This window comes from Thamnophis elegans, chromosome 8 (genome assembly GCF_009769535.1).
Source record: "Thamnophis elegans isolate rThaEle1 chromosome 8, rThaEle1.pri, whole genome shotgun sequence".
NCBI lineage: Eukaryota > Metazoa > Chordata > Lepidosauria > Squamata > Colubridae > Thamnophis > Thamnophis elegans.
This window is the reverse complement of record NC_045548.1, coordinates 27,857,062-27,878,084: the sequence shown is the minus strand read 5'-3', so window position 1 is coordinate 27,878,084 and position 21,023 is coordinate 27,857,062. Positions and strand designations below refer to the sequence as shown.

At 39.9% G+C, this 21,023-nt stretch overlaps 1 long non-coding RNA gene across 1 annotated transcript in view; it reads right to left on the bottom strand.

Moving 5' to 3' along the window:
- Positions 1-4,786: 4,786 nt before the first annotated feature.
- Positions 4,787-21,023, bottom strand: part of LOC116512100 — a 57,987-nt gene continuing 41,750 nt past the window's right edge. Inside the window, exons 5-6 of the long non-coding RNA XR_004255812.1 lie at positions 5,807-5,903; positions 4,787-4,826 (exon numbers count right to left, since the gene is read on the bottom strand). This is a non-coding gene — a long non-coding RNA (uncharacterized LOC116512100). The remainder of the gene's footprint in view (positions 4,827-5,806; positions 5,904-21,023) is intronic.

Here is a 21,023-nt window from a genome sequence, read left to right as displayed (position 1 = left end):
TTGGTCTTGATTCTACTTCCATTCTTTAACTGAAAGAAGTTTTCATTTTCTTTCAATAGATGAATTTGATGGGGAATCTGTGTAAGTTTCAGTCCACCTACTTATCATTCCTGCTGTATTTTAATAACTTTATAAATATGCTTAGGATAACAACTTTCTGGGTAATTTCTATTTTTTCAGAAAGAAGGTCCACTCATTTCATTGTAGATTATTTTCTGAATGTCTTCAGAAAATTAACAGCCTTACTCAACCAACAATTTACAGAAATCTACTTAAAACAATTTACCTTGTTTTCCATACAGTTGTTCAGAGTATAGCAGATTTCAATTTCTTGAAGGATTACAGGAAAAAAAGAGCTCAGTATTCTACCTGTAATTTGTCAAGTGGTTTTGATATTGGAGAATCAGGGTGCGAAATTCTTCAAAATGCCCTTCTTAAATGTAGGTTAGGGAGTATATTGTGGAATATGATTATGGTTGAATTGTAGGTCTATTTTATGTCTGCCTAAAACAAATATAGTAGTAGGAAAGACTTTTGAGAATAATGGGAATTATGTCAATCTAGATCAGAAGGGACAATGACTTCTTGCTGCCGTCAACATATATAAAATCAAAATTCCAATTTTTTCCCCAAGTCTTTTTCCATTAAGCCCAAAAGAAATGTTTCTTGTTTCATCTTTATCTTTCCTTTAAGAATTTTGCTAGGTGTTAGATACTTGTTCTAACTACAGCGGTTTCCACCAAGGAACAGAAGTTTAATCCCTATTGGTCGAAGGGTCTGACAGCTCCCTATAAAAGGGCTGCTGTCAGAGTCAACCTTCGCTGGATTGTTCTCACTTGTTGTACTTAATAAGGAGCTGTTGTTACTGTTAGCCTGTGTGTGCCTCTCCATTACCCGATCAAACATTAGCCTTGAATTTTGGATCTTCCAAGCTAAGGGACTGCCTACCCTTCAACTGTTTCAGCTGCCTATTCTCCCAATCTCTGCCTTTTGGTCATCCTGAACCCTTCCTAGCAAGGCAGAAAGCAGTGCCAGAACAATGTAGCTCTGGGGCTGCTTGCCACATTGCAGCTCTGGGATTGCAAGAAGTCACCGAGCCACAGGCAGGGGTGGTATACACTTACCTTCCCTACCGGTTTGCCAATGTGAACTCCACGCATGAGCAGAGCCTACCACAAATTTGCTTTTGGTGAAAGAATGATCTAAATGGGATGTCATCGTGGCGAGCGCAGGTGGGTGGAGCCACCCACGATTTCCTCTACCAGTTTGGGTGATCTGGTCCAAACCGGTAAAATACCACCTCTGGCCACAGGGCGGCACAAAGCTGCAGCCATCCATGGCAGACTCAACTACCCCAGCCCAGCAGCATGGCACAAGGGGGCTTCTTGATGCCCCACAGTTGTATGGCTACAAGAGGCACCTGAGATGTGACTAATTCTAAGAATAGCTTTCACAAGTAATTGGAAAGGAGGTCAGCATGCGACAGCTGGTGGGTTCCTATCTTAAATCTGCAAGTAGAGTTCTTCATTAAATGTAATGTAATTACAAGTAAGAACAAGCGCAATTAAAATGATAATCTTTTATTGCGGTCAGTGGACTCCTTTTTGTTGAGGAATTCATGGGAAGCCTGGATGTCATTCTACTGTATAATATTTTCAAATAACAATGTAACAGTGTAAAAATAGAGGCATTGGGTTAACTTAATATTGTCAATGTCAAGATTCAGTTTTTAATCACAGAAAGTCATTCACATTTTTAATTTGTTATGGAAGATCTATTATTATATTACTATATTTTCAGAATAGATACAAAGGTGGACAAGACTGAAAACAACCTTTTTTGTTTTAGTAACTAGAAGATTGTTCTAGAGATGAAAATAAGCTTTCTGGGTACAATATAATAAGTGAAAAGTGAAAGCCTTTCTTGAGGAACTGTAAAATAATGGAAATGAATTAGTTATATCTTTATATTATTATTATTTTTTAAATATATTTTATTCATTTTCACATTCCATTTTACAATCACTTATATACAGGGTATTTGCTATAAGAAAAAAAAAATAAAACAAAATAAAAAAGAAAACACAACTCATCATTCACAACCCCACCTGACACTTCCATCCTCCATACACCCCATCTACCCCCTCCAACTTTCCTTTCCTCCCTCTAACACTCCCCTCCTACTTCCCTTTCCCCTCAAACCTTCCTTCTCCCCTTACTCCCAACACGCCCTCCTTACATTCCCCTTACTCCTTCCTTACTCCTCCCTCTTCTTTCCCTCTACCTCCCTCCTTGGTGTATGCCTTTATTCAAGTGTTGTTTAATCTGATAAAAAGTAAAATAAACCAAGGAAAAAAAAATATAAAGAAAGAAAAGAGAAAAAAAAAGGGAAAAAAAACAACCGTATATAAGTGCATTCTTGTTCTTATTGAGACTATGTTAACACCCACCCACCCACCCACCATAAATCCCCATCCCTAATCCTCCCGACTTCCCAGGGCCCACACCTGGCACTGCCTTCTATCTAAAGTATCTTGTGTTCGTATGGATTAAAAATAAAAGTAATATATTAAAGGAAAGAAAAACAAGAAAAAAGAAAGAAAAGAAAAAAGAAAAAAGAAAAAAGAAAAAGGAAAAAAAAGAAAAAGAACTCTTTGTGTTAAGTTCAGCCCCCCATCTTTATCTATGCTTAAATAGTGTAAGTCATTCTATCTATATTTTATTCTCATCTCTTACTTCTTTGTTATTTACCCCAACCTCCTGTAGACTCTCCCGTTCCTCTTCCTTAACCTTGTATTCAGATAAACATTTGTACAAATTTGTATAGACATCAATATACAATCTAGCTCAAAAATAATCCCTTCTAGTAAAATTTAAGCAGCGTGGATCATTCCACATATTCAAATATTACTTTACAGAAGAATAATCAAACTTTCCCTTCTAATAGGATTTAAACAGCGTAAATAATCTTTCTTAACCTTATTTTCAAACAGTAATTCAAAATAATCTAACCAAACTTTCCCTTCTTAGTAAAATTTAAGCAGCGTGAATCAAGTATTACTTTACACAAAAATCAGTTTACATTCTATCTTAAGATGATCCCGACCGGCTTTCCCTTCTAATAGAATTTAAACAACGTAAATCATTCCGCATGCATTTTACCCTCATCCCTTGCTTGTCTGATATTTACCACTATCAAATTTATGCAGACATTAGTTTAAGATCTAGCTCAAAATAATTTCACCAAACTTTCCCTTCTAATAAGAATTAAATAGCATGGATCATTCCACATATTCAAATAATACTTTCAACAAGAATCAGTTAACCTTCTGTTTTAAAAAATAATCTCGTCCAGCTTTCCCTTCTAACAGAATTTAAACAACATAAATCATTTTGCATCCTTTTACATATATACATTCAATATCACCCCACCAATATACGTAAATCATTCCGCATGCATTTTACCCTCATCCCTTGCTTCTCTGATATTTACCACTATCAAATTTATGCAGACATTAATTTAAAATCCAACTCAAAATAATTTCACCAAGCTTTCCCTTCTAATAAAAATTAAATAGCATGGATCATTCCACATATTCAAATAATACTTTCAACAAGAATCAGTTTACCTTCTGTTTTAAAGTAATCCCTTCTAACAGAATTTAAACAACATAAATCATTCCGCATTCATTTTACATATATACAATCAGTATCACCCCACCAATAAGTTCCGCTTTTTCTACCGGAGAGAGGTCGCAAACCCCCATTCAGTCCACAACTTTGGCAAATATTTTAAAATGTCTAAATCCTCGATCTCCGCTTTTCTGCTTCTCCGAGGGAGAAAAGGCTACCCCCTCCATCTTGCAGCCATGTGGTCTGTTGCTTGCCTTCTCCTTCAGCTTGTCTCTCCTCTTTCCCAAGTGAATCAGGAAGTCCCGCCTTCAAAGTCTTGTAATAGAAATCTCGAGCCTCCGAAACAGAGTTAAGACGAAGTCTTTGATTCTCAAATGTGACCGTAATGCCGGCTGGGGCCTCCCATCTATATTGAATCTGTTGATTTCTAAGCTCTTTAGTTAAAAAAGCATAGTCTCTTCTTGCTCTCAACATCTGGAAAGGTATTTCTTTGAAGACAATCAAGTCCTGGTCATCAACTCGCAGACTATTATTATGAAACTTTTGCATAATCGCGTTTCTGGATTCTTTTGTGGAAAAATATATAATTATGTCCCTCGGGAGCTGTCGCTGTTCCGCTACCAACGAATTCTGGCGATAGATTTTCCGAATCTGCCAATCAAAGTTAAGTCCCGGGCTTCCCACCGCATGGCTGAAGGCTTCAACAAAGGTCTGTTTCAGATTCTCTCGCTCCTTTTCGCGGAATCCTCTGACTCTTATTGCGAATGCCTTCTTATTAAAGTTTATCATCACGAGCTGTTCTTGAGTGTCTCTAATTTTTTGTTGTAATATTTGAATATTAGTAGTCAAATTAAAATTAGCCTCCTCCAAGCTTTCCAATTTATTCTCCATTTCAGCAGAATAATCTGACAGGGCAGACACGGCTGCAAACGTATTCACCTTCATTTGGTCAATTTTAGACTTTAAATCATCATATAGCTCCAATACAAATTCCTTAATTTCTTGTTTAAAATCATTAAGCATTTGAAAGAAAAATTCCTGTGTTAAAAATTCTCCAGTAGAGGGCGTAGGAGACAAGGGCTGCGATTCCAGTATAGATTCTTTAGATTCTTTAGGCACATTTGTAGAGAGACGCTTCGATTTTGACCTGGGTGCCATTATAAATAAACAAATAAACAGCGCTTTCGCTCCCCTCTGTTTCCAAAAAAAAAAAAAAAAATTATTTTGTTAAGGAGCGGTCTGCAGGAAGGTAAAACCGGCTAAGTACATCCCCTATCAGTCACCAACGGGGAGAAATCGCCATTTTGAAGTCCGTTTAAACAAAGAAGCCTCTAAGACAAATGGTGCTGGTGTTTAAGATAGTAATAAAAGCATAAATCTCACAGGGGTGGGACCCGCCCGTATTAATCCTAGCTTCAAACAACTTTGCTTTGTCCTGGGGGGGGGGGGCTCGCCTGTCTGGGGCTGCAAAAAAGGCAGCTGAGAAGAACTGGCTGGAGATAAAAGCTCCGCTCACGCTGGATCTAATCTCTGTCCACAGCCAAAAAAAAAGAGAAAGGCTGTGAATTACGAATAGACCCTAGCACACAGAGCTACTCCCTGCCCCTTTCTTAGCCAAAAAGGGGTGATATCTATGATCTTATTTAGATATACAGACCAGATCTCTGAGAGGAGCTCGGTTGAGTCCTCCTCGGCAACAGGCTCCGCCCCCCCGGTCCAATATCTTTATATTATTTTATATTTGTGGGGAATACAATTTCCTGCCTCTGTATATATAATGAGTTGGGAAGTGTTTTATACAAGATTATATTTATTTCAAGTCTTACACAGGAGCTCCATGATAAGAGAAAAACCTGGTAGCATTATCAGATTCAGTATTAATCCCTTGCGGTCCTCTTGCATAAAGTATCCAGGAATATGCTTTGATGTATAGAGATTTTGCCCAAATAGCCATTTTTTGAGCACCTTAAGAATAAAATGTTTAAATACATCACTTTCTTCTCCAAGTTTAGCCTAATTTTAAATATTCTTAAAAGCAGAAGATACTCATGCAGGAGTTCCGGGAAGGGAAAATCCCAGATTGAAATGTCTATAAAAGGCAGGAAATTGCTTGTAATTTGTTAGAGCCCTAAGGAATTGCACTCCCTACTGTCTCGTTTCTCTCCATTTCTCACCTTTTGTGTGAAGCCTTGTCTTCTCAGATTGTGAACTAGGATCAGAGATTGACTCTATTTTTAAGTTGTTGTAAGCTGCTTGGGAGATGATAATTGCCTGAAAAGAAGGAGAAGAATAAATATAATACTGTAGCAGTTATGATGGCAGCTTCTTAGAAAGAAGCAGAGAAGTAAGGAGGTGGGAGCAGGATTCTAGCTGAAGAAAGCACCACCACTCCTAGAAGAATGAAATGTTTTGGGAAATATTAACAAGACTGAATATTGTATTTCTCTGGATGAGAAAAGGAGAAATATGTTTTTAAAGAAAAAGCAGCTCCCTGCAGCTCCCTACACCCCTTCCCCCAACCTTTCAGCTCCAGGGTGATGGGATTAAGACATGGCCCTCAGCACATAATAGGATTAGCCCTCTACCTATTTAATAGCAGGCTCACTCCATTGCAAAATCACCTGGGGATATTTCATAAGTCCACAGTTCAACCAGACTTGGACAAACTCTAAGATTTGCACATGACCCTTACAGCAACCAATAGGATACCTGCCCTTGCACAGGAACAGGAAGCTCTAGGGCAGGATCCAAGAGAGGGTATAAATATATCTCTCCCTCCACTACATGTGGTTAACTACCCAAGACTTCAAACCCATGTTCACCATTAAACTATCCTTCCAAGCAGCCTCCATGTTTTCAGCTTCTTTCTCTCCATTTGGAACTGAACCCTGATGGACATTTCTTCCAACATAGCCATTTAGGGCCCATATAGCTACATGTAGCAAGTAGCTTGAAGATTCCCATTAATAATCAAAAGGGTTTTGCTTCAGTGGCCTGGGCAAGCAATGGGAAGGGTTATCAGAAGGGCATAAATAGTGTTGTAGCATTGCAACTGAAGCCCACCACTTTGGTATGTGTATCACAATGTTGCATGCATAGCTAAAAGGGGCAGAGCCTGTGTCAGTTTTATCATTCTGACAAAAACAGTGATCTGTTAGTTCATTTCCTTAACTGCATGCTTATTGCCATACTTTAAGTGGGATTTGAAGGCAAACGTCAGTGAAACAGAAAGAAAGGAATTCTACCAACAGCCCCGTGCACAAAAACAAGGAGTGGAAAAGGAAAGGAAATAGAAAGGAAAAGAAGCCACTGCACCTCTGGAAATTAAGAGGATGGCAAGATACACAACTTTACTGGTTTCAGATACAAGGAATTTAACAAAGCAGAGTGCGAGATCTATACTCGCATGAAATTCCTCACTTCAGAAAACATCCAACAATATTTTGCAAGTCAACATACTAGACTGGATCTTCCCAGCTACACTTCTTTTGTGGTACAAAAGAACCTTCCAGAATAGTTAGAAAAATACCTTGTGTGATATTTTTCTCATCTCTGAACAGTCATTGTGTTGAACATTTTTCTTTTGCCTTTTTTATTATAATTCAAAAACTTACATCTAAATAGGATAGAAATTTTTATTCACAAATTCCACTTTTTTCCAATATTGCTTCAACTTGCTTATTGATTTCTAACCTGGTGCATTCTCTTCCTCCCTTCCCACCCTCTCTCTCCATACAGACATACACACATACACCTCTTAAAGTGGAGGCAAAATAAACCTTTATGGGAATTATTTTGTGGGAATGCTGCTTTCCTAATGAACATAAATTGTTAGCATTTCTCATTATGTTGTGTAATCATATAAAGCCTGTCTCCAGATTCATCCCCATAAGGTAATGTCTGTTATATTGCATTAGCATGACAAATGATGAGATTGCTTTGATGACATTTAGACTAGTGCAAGACTCCAAAGGGAATAGTGCTGTACAAATACTAGTCACAGTATTCTAAAATATAAAATTGCAAGTCTTTGAAAATGAGCAAGAACCGTCATAAAATCTATAACTAACTTTACTCACTATGTAAGCTATCCACTGTGTTATAGAGAGTATCACTTTCATAACTTCATGTTAGACAGAAACTGGGTATACAAGTGTTGTTTCTGCCATTCATTCCAGGAGATTAATGGATCATCTAGATAATGTACTGAATATATTGGGTAGAATATTACAGGCAGCCTCAAAGATGTGAAAAATAATAGAGGCACAATGAAAATTGTTGATTGGCATTCAAAGTTACGATTTTCAGACTAGCTTAAACAAGAATGTTAGCTTAGATTGGCAAAATCAAGAGCCTCTCTTTTACAATAATGATGAGATTTAAATGCTGAGCAATTCAGACCAGATAAAAGGAAGTATGTCTTCACACTGCATATAATTAAAATATGCAGTTTCCTATCTCAGAATATGTGGATGGCTATAAATTTGGAAGGCATTGTTAAGTCTAGAGATAGAGTAACTTTCCAAACAAGCTGCTGGACAACATGAGGAGGTGCAGTTGTAGTTTTCCAAGTAATCCCGACTGCTGGAATACTTGACCTCTTTTTTCACTATTTATCATTTTGACTCATTTTACACTCAACATAATTTAATATATGATTCAGCAAAACAAGAAACATGAAACAATTCCAATGGGAGCAAAATAAGGAAGACAGAGAAATAAATCAATGTGGCTGCAAAAAAAGCTTAGTGAAATAAAACAAAACAAAAAAGGAAATCCATAAGAAAAGAAAGAGCGAAAGTTCATCAAAGAAGACAAACTTTAGCCAATCCCATATTGTAGATGTGGTATCCATAACCTAAAGCTAAATTGGGGTTAGTTAAGGATGCTAGAAAGATAAGCTTATTTCAATATCTTCATAATAAAATGAGAGTTGATAAACACGCTACTTAGTGAGGGACAGCCATCTTTCAACTTGTCCAATCTTGGTAGATAAGCAGACCTGAATCTGATTAGAACATGAAGCTCTAGGGCCATGATGGCAAACCTACAGCGGGTTTGCCAGAGGTGGCACGCAGAACCCTCTCTGTGGGCATGCACGCCATCGCCAGCTGGTCTTCTGGTTTCCAGCGCACACATGCATGCCGGCCAGCTGGTCTTCACAGGCACCAGAGCACCAGAAAAATGTCTAGGAAAATGGCCAGAAAACGGCCTGAAAATGGCCCCAAAACAGCCTGAAAATGGCCAAAAAATTACCAAAAAACAGGAATGTGCCCATCGGCCAACTGGTCTTTACGTTTCTGGCACTCTGGCATGCGCACAAGTGCACATGCACGTGTGTTCCGATTTGGGCACTCAATACCAAAAAGGTTTGCTGTTCCTGCACTAGGGAATGCCATTTAATCCCAATTAGCATATTTTCTATTTTTGCCCAAGCTGGGTTCCCTTGCTTTGCCATCCCGCCGCACAGTATTGCAAAAACTCCTCTTATTTATGTATTTCTTAACTTTTGATATCTTTAAGTTGCAACAGAATGACACTTCTACTTCTACTTGTTTCTAATGAACTCTCAGTTTTCATGCGTATGAAGTTTCCACGGTTCTACAATGTATGGTTAAAAATAAAAGAAAGGCCTGTTTCCTCCTTCCATGATTATTGTAACACCAGAGCAATGGCAGCAGCACCACAAGAGGCAGAAAGAAAGAGTCAGAGTCAAAAGAGATAATGTAGGAAGGAAGGAATATTGAAGGCATCCAGGCATGAACCTCCTGAAAAAGCAAAAACAAGGCATAGGGAATAATGAAGAGCCAACAATCCCTCAAAGAAGAGGCATCTGTAGAATTCTCCACATAACAGCCAACCAGTGGGGCTGGTTTCCTCTGAATGGATGGGTAGAAGCAAGAGACCAACCAATCAGTAGCTGAGTATGGGTCTGGTTTTTTCCCAATCCACTGCAATCTGCACTGGAATTTCGGGAGTTGACTTAAGAAAATAATGCATGCCAGGAATAAGTGCACAATTGTTCTAAAATTCTAGTTTAAACTGAAAATCTCAAAAAGCCAACTCTATAAGTTCCACCTGATATTGTAATTTGGGGTGAGAGTAATTTTTAAATTCTTGTAATGTAAAGCAACAAATAACCACCCAGTGTCACTGGGTGTTTGTTGAGTGGTGTACACATTTAATAAACAAATAAATATCTGTCTTTCATAACTTTCTGATGAAGTTGATAAAATACATCGGATACACCAGAATTAAGAAAAATGTAAAAGAGCACGGAGCTAAAATAAGAGGCAAATGATAAATTGATTGCAGCTTTAGCTGTTCTCAATACAAAGCAGGATATAGAAAGCTGGTGTCCTACCAAGAAGCTGTGAACTGTATCCAAGGTCAAGCAAATAGGCAAAAATAAATAAATACCAGTGCAATAGCTTAATTTTGTTTATCTAAAGCATGAACAATCCCTAGCAAAGGAAAATGCTTTGAGAACATATTTCAGATAATTGTTCTGAATCCATTCATGAGCCTCCTAGATGATCCTGTCTACAGATTCCATTGTTACCCATTTTTTCAGACCTTAGATGGGAATAACATCCTCCATGAACCCACAGCTAGAAAAAGAAAGACTTCTCTTTCCTCAACTTTCCTGCTCTTACTCATTGCCAGATCTGGTTCTTATCTGCTTTTCCTGTTATTTTTTTTTTAATGTACTGGTCATATAGTACTTTGTCAGTTGGCAGTTCAAATCTCACACGGCTCAATGATGAGTCAGCCTTCCATCCTTCCAAGGTTGGTAAAATTGTTGGGGTTAATATACTGACTCTGTAAACTGCTTAGAGAGGGCTGTAAAAGCACTATGAAGCGGTATATAAGCCTAAGTGCTTTTGCTATTGCTATTTGTTGTATATGTTTGTGTGAGGGAACGAAGCAGGAGCCATGGAATCAGAGAGTAGATGTTTATTGCGAGATGACAAACGATTCAGAATGTGTTACAACTGTCACAGTATTTATACTCTCAGGTACCAACTGTCATTTAACTGTCATTACAACCACCAATCACAGGCTGTGCTTCGCCCGACCAATTAGAACGCAGCACAGGCTGTTGCTGGGCTATAACACTATTGTCTTCCCATATCTCTTTTCTGTTCTTCATTTGGTCTCTCTTTTAGGCCACATTGGTCTCTCCAGGACTCAGTAAGCCTTCCTATAAATATAGGTATATTGTCTTCAATGCATCTTCTTCACTGTCATTGAGATATATTTCCAATGCCCTTTTTTCTTTTTCAACCATCTGATGTAAATGTAGTCCTTGACTTACAACCACAATTGAGTCCAAAATTTCTGTTGTTAAATGAGACATTCATTAAGTGAGTTTTGCCCAATTTTACGACCTTTCTTGTCACAGTTTTTAAGTGAATCACTGTAATTGATAAGTTAATAACCCGGTTGTTAAGTGAACCTGGCTTCCCCATTGATTTTGCTTGTCAGAAGGTCACAAAAGGGTGCCCTATGCAATGGTCATAAATATGAGCCAGTTGCCAAGCATCTGAATTTTGATCACATGATCATGGTGATGTAACAATGGTCATAACTGTGAAAAACAGGCATAAGTCACATTTTTCAGTACCGTTGTAATTTTGAATGGTCCCTAAATAAACTGTTGTAAATTGAGGACTACTATATTTGCAACATTCCATGCCCAGCTATTTTCCTTAGTTAAGTAGAGTCTGTTGACATAGCTGCAAGGATGAAGGACATGAATAACTGTCATTATTTTTCCAGGGCTTTTAGTTCAGTTTGAGTCCAGTCCACATTTTCAACTAATGACAGGAGTTGCCCAATTTAGATTAATATTAACTTAATTAATTAATTCAATGCCAGTATTTAAAACTTAATATAGTTTTTACTGATTGTCATCTTAAAAAATATTTAATTTATTTTTAATTTTTCTTTTTAATTTTCTTCCTTTTTTCTTTACATGAGAATGACAACTTAATTTTGGAAAAATGACAAGTAGTGGTGATATTAATGTTTAGATATTTTTAAGTTATTTCTTAAGATGAAATTTAATTCTATACATTTAATTAATTAATCCATCCATCATATGATGAATTTGAAATTTTATTATAATTATAAATCCTTTATTTACTAATTTGGAACTTCATGCATACACTGACGAATTGAAACATTTAAATACCTCAATTACTGTTTAATTTAGTCAAGAAATATAACAGTGGTTCAATTTTAATTTTTGATCATGCATCAGTAATAATGCCGTTGATTTTGGGCGGGGGAAGAAATCCCCACCAGTGGGAAATGTTATAATTTATTTATTGGAGAACTCAATCTGTTAAACTACAAACAGGATAGATTTTAAAAAGAGAGAGAGAAGTGACTAATTGGAGACAGATGGAGAACCATTTAAAGCATATACTTGTGATAAGATTATACTTATGCCTCCTGTCACAAAAAGAATGTTTGTATCATAACAGAGAAAGAGAACTGAAAATATAAATCACTCTGTAATTGAAATTCAGCATGCTTTTAGATCTACTAAATTGGATAAATTATAGGCATGGAAAGTGGAATATATGCCAGAAGAAGGGAACAGCTAAAGAACAGAGGTCAACTTGGGTGTAAGGCCAGAGGTGGCCGATGAATGGCCCCTCCCAGAGGAAATAAAAAAGGAGCGAAAGGGGAGTGGAGTTGCAGGAGACAATTAGCTCGCTTGCCCTGTGACTCTCCAAGACTCCTTGCCAAGTTTTGCAGATATCGGCCTGGCAGCTCTCAAAGCCAGATAAGATCTGTGACTGTAAATCCTCCTTTGAAAGACTTTGCTGTATGTGAATGAGCAGAATTCACAGTCAATTAATAAAATGGGATTTTGTCATTTTTGTCATGCTCTTGGGAAGCCTAGGTCACAACAAGAACCCCCAAGTGGCGCACAAATGGAGGGCCTTGAAAGTGTGCGAGAAAAGCCCCAGTGCCACCAGCACAAAAGAAGGCAGCATGAAAGAAGGCCCTGGATGATATAATAGTGACATGTGATATGGTGAGCTCAGTGGCAGTGGGCAGAACTGGGCAGTGGGAGCAGCTGGGGGCAGCAGGTAGGCAGGCAGCCAAAAGGGCAGAGGTGGTGATAGGCATGGTAAATTCAAGAGGAGGCAGTATTTTACTCAGGTTGGAGCTGGGAGGAAACCAACAATTTGCAAGTTTAATAACATTTATATGCCGCCCAATCCCGTAGGACTCTGGGCGGCTTACAGTACAGAAATAAATCAAAAAAATAAAATACAGGGAAAGAAAAATAGATTTAAAAAACAGCACACCATGCACTCCGTTCTAAATGGGGCTGGACCGTATTTTGGGGTCAACAGCCCCAGGCCTGCCGGAACAGCCAGGTTTTAATGGCTTTTCGGAAGGCGAGAGAGTGGGAAGGGTCCGGATCTCTGCGGGTAGGTCATTCCACAGGGCTGGGGCAGCTACAGAGAAAGACCTCCCCCGAGTAGTCGCCAACCGGCATTGCCCGGTCGATGCTACCCGGAGGAGGCCCAACCTGTGGGATCTTATGGGTCGTTGGGAGGTATGTGGCAGGAGGTGGTCCTGCAAATATCCTGGTCCCAAGGCATGTAGGGCTTTAAAGGTAATGACCAGCACCTTGAAGCACGTTCGGAGACCGATGGGAAGCCAGTGCAGCTCATGGAGGATAGGTGTAACATGGGTGTATCTAGGTACACCCAATATCGCTCGCACGGCCGCATTCTGGACCAATTGTAGTCTCCGAACACTCTTCAGGGGCAGCCCCAAGTAAAGCACATTACAGTAATCAAGCCTAGAGGTGACGAGAGCATGAGTGACCATTTGAAGTGCCTCCCGGTCCAGGTAGGGCTGCAACTGGTGCACCAGGCGAACCTGGGCAAAAGCCCCCCTGGTCACAGCCGACAGGTGGTATTCTAATGTCAGCTGAGAATCCAGGAGGACACCCAAGTTGTGAAGAGTTTCGCCCCCCAGGCTAAGAGATGGAACATCTGGTCCACTTTGGGGGGGCAACATCAATAGCCACTTGGTCTTGTCTGGATTGAGTGCAAGCTTGCTTACTCCCATCCAGATCCTGACAGCCTCCAGGCACTGGCACATCACTTCTACCACTTCGCTGAGTTGGCACGGGGCGGACAGATACAACTGGGTATCGTCCGCATATTGGTGGTATTTGATCCTGTGCCGACGAATGATCTCACCCAGCGGCTTCATGTAGATGTTAAATAGGAGGAGGGACAGGGCTGAGCCCTGAGGCACCCCATACTTTAGGGGCCTAGGGGTCAACCTCTGTCCTCCAACCAACACCGACTGCGACCTATCTGAGAGGTAAGAAGAGAATCACCGTAAAACGGTGCCTCCCACTCCCACCTCTCCCAGTCGTCGCAGAAGGATACCATGGTTGATGGTATCGAAGGCTGCTGAGAGGTCAAGAAGCACCAGGATAGAGGAATGTCCTCTATCCCTGGCCCACCAGAGATCATCGGTCAGCACGACCAAAGCAGTTTCGGTGGGGTAACCAGGCCTGAAACCCGACTGAAAGGGATCTAGATAATCTGCTTCATCCAAGGTCCATCGGAGCTGAAAGGCCACCACCTTCTCAACAACCTTCCCTACAAAAGGGAGGTTGGAGACTGGACGGTAATTTTTAAGGATAGCTGGATCCAGAGAAGGCTTCTTAAAGAGGGGTCTTACCACCGCGTCCTTTAAGGGCAGCGGGAAAGATCCCTCCTGTAGAGAGGTATTAACAATCCTCTGGAGCCAGCTTCGTGTAACCTCCCTGCTGGTCAAAACCAGCCAGGAGGGACACGGGTCCAGTAAACAGGTGGAGGTACTCACAGCTCCCATGGTCTTGTCCACTTCCTCAGGAGTGACAAGCTGGAATTCACTCCAAGAAATCCGATTAAGGCCCACTCTCGGCATCTCTGCAGGTACTGTCCAGGTGGAGTCCAGGTCCGTCTGAATCTGAGCGACTGAAACTGAACAAATTCCTCGGCTCTTCCCTACAAGGGTTCACCCGCATCCCTCCCTTTCAGGAGGGAGCGGGTTATCCTAAACAGGGGGGCGGGCGGGATTCTGAGGACGCAATGAGAGCGGAGAAATGCGTACATTTTGCCGCCCAAATCACCACTAGATAAGTCCTAATAAAGGGTCTTAATTGTGTTCGGTCAGATTCGGATTTACTGGCCCTCCAGCGTCGCTCTAGGCATCTCTTTTGGCGCTTCATCTCCCGGAGTTCCTCAGTAAACCAAGGCACCCTCCTGGATCCACTGCTGCGGAGAGGCCGCAAAGGCACAATCCAATCAAGAGCCTCAGCTGCCGCTCTATTCCAAGCAGCGACCAAGGACTCTGTTGGATTGTGGGCAAGGGAGTCGGGTATCTCTCCAAGCTCCATTTGAAATCTCAAAGGATCCATCAGGCACCTGGGGCGGAACCATTTAATCGGTTCCACCTCCCTGCAGTGGGGGAGTAGTTTCTGGAAATCAAGCCTCAATAGGAAGTGATCTGACCATGACAAGGGCAAGGTCTTTATGCTCTTCAGTTCCAGATCACATCTCCACTGCCCCGAGAGAAACACAAGGTCAAGAGTGTGTCCCGCTGTATGAGTCGGACCCTGAATTACCTGGGTCAAGTCCATGGCTGTCATGGAAGCCATGAACTCCTGCACCCCATCACAGCGCTTGCCGAGAGATGGCAGGTTAAAGTCCCCCAGTACTATAAGTCTGGAGAACTCAACCGCCAGTCTGGGTACAGACTCCAGGAGCGAAGGCAGGGCTGTTGTAACGCAGCTGGGAGGTAGGTACATTAACAACAAGGCCACTTGACCCCCAAGGTCCAGCTTCACCAGAAGGGACTCATACCCGACAGTCTCTGGAGCAGGGATCCCACGAGACCTGGCATTTAGCAGCAGCAACCTGAGACCAGGGCCCTGACATCTCTTGCCACCTGGTCCTTGGGTTGAGTTTTTGGGGCCAGAACGAGGGATCGCTGTAACATAGCAAGCCCTCCTTCCCCGGTAATGGCCAGTCCTGAAACTCCCATCATACCTGCCTCTCCCAAATGTAACCGGGATGCTCTGGCCCATCCCCATTTCCGTAGACCTCTCCTCCCCTCCCACGGCCCCTGTTCTCCTCGGCAGGCCATTTATACCACATGCATTCCGGGCCAAGAGGCGAGTCCGGGCCCCCACCCACTTCTGCTTCTGCACTCAGTGGAACTCAGTGCACTCCAGGCCACAGTCTCGGTCTCCTCATATATACTAAACAATCATTCCCAACATGCATGCCCCACTATAGCAATAAAAGCATGAATTACAATAAAACAGAGAAAAAAGTTTAAAAATTAGTTTAAAAAGTGGGATCAGGAATGTCTTGGCTCAGAGTCAGTCTTCAGCTAAGCCAGTGGAATTTGATCAATGATGCTAGCAGAAACTGCTAGTATTGCTGTCACTAAGTAATGCGACATTGCACTTTATGTAACAGAAATTCCAATCCCAACTGCTGTCCCTAACTGAAGACTGTCAAATGAGAAATTATTTGATTATCAAAAATATACCATAATTAAGAAAGGCAGCAATTCATAAGCAGATATTTCACAAATTTTGCAATAATGGTAGGAAGTGATGTTTCACCTAATGCCTGCTTCACTTAGCACTGAAAATTCTGGCCCCAATTAGGGTAGTTAAATGAGAACTACTTGTTCTTTGGCTCTGTTTGTACACATTGTAAATTGATTGTAAAATTCATTGTCCTATGTACCTGAAAATTGGTGGGCTTAATGTACAATGTAAAGGTTGTAGAATTCTAGCAATTTTATGCCACTTGGATCAAAAACATGAAAAATATGGGTAGCTGGCCCATATATTTTTATATAAAAATGGAGGGCCTCGGAAGTGTGTGAGAAAAGCCCTTTTTGTTATCTTTTTGTTCAGCAAAGGTAACTAACCAAAGTTCATTTTTATTTTTATATAAAATGTTTCCGCCTTGCGGCATATTTATATCTGTAAAAGAAATGTTGACTGTTTTGAAACCTTCATATAGTTAGAAGTAGTTACAGTTAGCAGTCATTATCTCATTGAGGATCAAAAATTAAATATTTTTAAATGCATCTTTTCTCCCTCAAAAAGAGAGGGTTTCTTAGATTCCAAATACTTACCAATTACCAATTACTTATAATAGAAAGATGTCTATTTTTTGCTTTCAAGCATCTGTTCCATTCAGACCCCATACATATAAATCCTGTGTATATACTATACCTGAAAAAGATTTACAATTTTTATAGAAATAGGTTATTATTTAAATGTACATGTGTACATGAGAATAGATATTAACAAGATGTTCCCATCATGGAAATTTAATATATATTAAATATACCAGAAAACCTTGCCAATAAAATTGCAGAAGCTTGTTAAGGCAGTCTTCAAGAATTGGACACAACTGAATAGAAGAAAAACATTATATGTTATATAAGGATAGGATAGGATAGGATCAGTAAAGGTATTCATATATGCAGTACGTATAAAAAACTTAATTATGTGAGGTCAAACGAAAGTATGAAGCTAGGGCAAATTCCAATTTTTAAAACATCAAAAAGAAAAATCATTTCATCAAATTCTCAGTAGATATATTAAGAAAATGCATTTATTGTAACTGTTGAGTATTTTCCATCCAGAGGATATTGACCCTTGAAAGGAAATTAACCCCTATTTCTTGCTAAAGGACTTAAGTCATTGCACTATGTAAATCTCAAAACGTAGGCTACATGCCCGATACTCAGTGTCAAGAATGCACAGAAATGAAATTGAAACAGCATGTTTTCAAGCATCACCATAGCAACATTCAGAAAAGGGAAAATAGAAGTACTGAACCGGGATGAAGAATTTGTAGCATGATATGATTTTCACAAATTCATTTTTGTAAAACTACTTAGCTTTTTACTGGTTTTACTGCTAAGTTAGATACAAGTAAGATCCAGTGAACTCAGTGTAATATTTTTTTTTTACAAAGAAAAGAAGCCTGCAATACATAAGCAATATATTTTTTCACTCTGGAGATGAGAAAAGAACAGAGAAAATACAAGCAGTGTCATATTGTGTTTTTCCAGGAAAAGAAACATAATGTGAATAAACCTAGTTGGAGCTCCCAGTTTAAGATGTGGACTGCCTTTAAATTTTGTTTGGGGCTTTAGTTGGGTTCTTTAGAAAGACCTCTCTGTTTGAATTAACTGGAGACCCCATTTAAATTGGCCCTATCCAATCAACTATTCTAAAAGAAATACAAATGGGTGGAACTTCTTGGGGTGTAGCCTCAAGAGAATGGGATGAGCTCTATAGCGACCCAGTTAGACCATTAGGAAGGTTAATGATATCCTTTTGAGTAGATACTGCAAAATAACATTGCAGGAATTGTAGAGATACCTGTGATCAGAAATTTAGTCCATTACAGAGAAATTGGTCACAGACTTTGGGGGCTCAATTCCTTTAAATTCTGGTTTTTGTCAATAAGGCAAGTGCTTATAGGGATTAGGGATGAATCTCATCCAAAGGTTTACCACTGAATACACAGAGAAAATCCTTCTGTAAATCAATGTACTGTAAGTCAAAAAGTATCATAGCTCCAACCCATATCTGAATGTCTTTCTTTTTGTGGTTCCATCAATATGAGATATGTTTCTTTCACATTTTCTGGAATATGTATAGAATGTTCATCGTATAATAATCACACATTAATGCTATAATTGTAGGGAAAATATAATTTTGAGAATATGTGCTGTGTCATTCCCTGGAAGCTGCAGGGAAAATGGATAAAAACTTTGCTAAAGCTGTCAAGTACAACTAGCCACATTTGTTCGATTTTGAAAAGCTAAACATGATTAGAGCTGTTTAGTACTTAGACAAATCATCAGAAATCTCATGGTATAGACTAGACTGGAAAATAAAAAAGAATCATCACCATATTATCATATGGAGAATAACATGATCATGTCCATGTTCCTGGAAAGTTAAAGTTGATTCAACTTTACCCTTAACCAGAAACCAAATAATAAGAGCGGAGCCTTAAAAAGTTGTTCTCAGATAATCTTTTCATAATTATTCCATTGTAATGTATCTGTTAACGTGCCCTTTATTTTCACTTCCCTTTCTTTGACACTCTTACTGCTTTGTAGCATGCATACATTTTTGGAGATTATATTCTTTCTCTGCCTTCAAGAAGACATAGATGTTTTTGCAGGATATTTATATTAAAGAAAAAATTCTTTTCAGGGGGCACAATGGCTCAGTGGTTAAAGATGCTGAGCTTGTCAGCTGGCAAGTTTGAAACCCAAGCGCCATGTGACTGGGTGAGCTCCCCTTACCTTTCCCAGCTCCTGTTAACCTAGCAGTTTGAAAACATGCAAATGCAAGTAGGTAAATAGGTACCACTTCAGTGGGAAGATAGCAGTATTCTGTGTTCCACGGCATATAGTCATGCTGGCCACATGACCACAGAAGTGTCTTGGGCTCCTTCAATTAAAAAGCAGAGATGAGCACCGCCCCCTAGAGTCAGACATGACTGGACAAGGGAAGCCCTTACCTTTACCAAAATTCTTTTCAGTGACTCAGTAATCAAATTATTCCTTTATATGTACCAATGACAAAAATGTACTTTATTGCATTCAGAGATAGATAAGCAAAGAGAACTATGCATTTTTAAGAATTTTGACTGATACTCAGTTTTGATAACGTATGGTCCACTTGGGCTGCAATAGTAAATTACTGAATTCATTATTATTCCATGTATTTTTCAAATTACTGAACTGATTGTCATATCCCATTAGCTCTTTTTTTTTTAATCAGGTCCTTAACCATCCTTCCACCTTATATTTCATTCAGGAAATTCATGTGAAGCAAGAGAAGACTTCTAGGGGGTCACTTCAACTTTTACATCTAGTCCAAACATGTGCAATATAGATAGTTTATTGCAGCCTAGAATTTGTCACATTCTTCAACACGCTCTCCTTGCACTTTTCTACTAGTAATCCCCCTATTATAAGAAATATGAAGTTGCGAGCTTTACATTCAGAATCAATATTTTCCAGCACTTCCAGGGCAAAAGTTACTTTCTTTTCAATTTTTTGATGTTTGATTGGATTATATTCAGGACAGGACCCATGTGCCGGAGATAAATTTTTCTGAACTCAAGTTCAAAACATGTTTTAAATCATAGTCCGTGGTTTGAGCTGTAATGTAAGAGAAACAACTTTGAAGCTGAAATATTTGGCTCAACCTGGCAATGCCTAAAAATAATCACAATTGTTCTGAACTCAAGAGCAACCAATTCACAATGGGAAGTAATTCAGTTTGGGCAATATGGATATGAAAACACTAGTTCATTTTTAAAGTAATGATCTGAGCTCCAAATTTCCTGCTATACAATGAGCTTGACAAACCACGCTATTAATTGTTTTGCATAGTACTTTGCATTTGCAAACAATTATCTCCCCCTTTATCATACCAGAATCCTACCAAATTTGTATTGCAGATATCAGTGATGTGCGGTGAGGTTTATGGCTGGTGAGGCAAGCGGGCAAAAGCCGCCCTGCCACCATGGCGCTATGTTGGACATAGAGGCGGGACGCCTCTATGTCAGACATAGCGACAGCGCGGCTTTTGCCTCTTGAAAGCAGGCAAAAGCCACCCTGCCACTATGTCCGACATAGAGGCGTCCTGCCTCTATGTCCGACATAGCACCGGGGCGTCCAAAAGCCCTGCTACTATGTTCAAAAGCCCTGCCGCTATGTCCAAAACCCATGCCGCTATGTCCAAAGCCCTGTGCTATGTCCGACATAAAAAAAGTGCCAGTCCGCGCGCCAGCAGAGGCGGGTAAAACACACACACACACACACACACACACACACACAAATTACTTACAATAATAAAGTTACTTACAAATTACATTAATTTTGAATTCCTCCCCCTCTCTCCAACCCACATACCTTTTCCAGCTGTTTCACAGAGGATTTCAACTCTGTTCTTGTCTGCCAGGATGAAAATGTAAAAATGTAAAAGGAAAAAGGCAAGAGCTGCTGAGGTCAGGCTGGGTTAGCTGCTGCCAGAGTCCCCAATGGATGACTCTGCTTAACTGTTTAAAAAACACTCTAAAAAACGCCCTCTACAGGAGGAGGCAAGAGAACCAAGTGCCATCTACATAAGGAATTTTTCAGCTTTTAACCCTTGCTTAACTCTGCTCGAGTGATCATAAAGATAGACTAAATAAGGCACATGGTTCTCCCACCTCCTCCTGTAGAGGGCACTTTTTAGAGGCTTTTTTAAACAGTTAAGCACTAAGCAGAGTCATCCACTGTGACTCTGGCAGC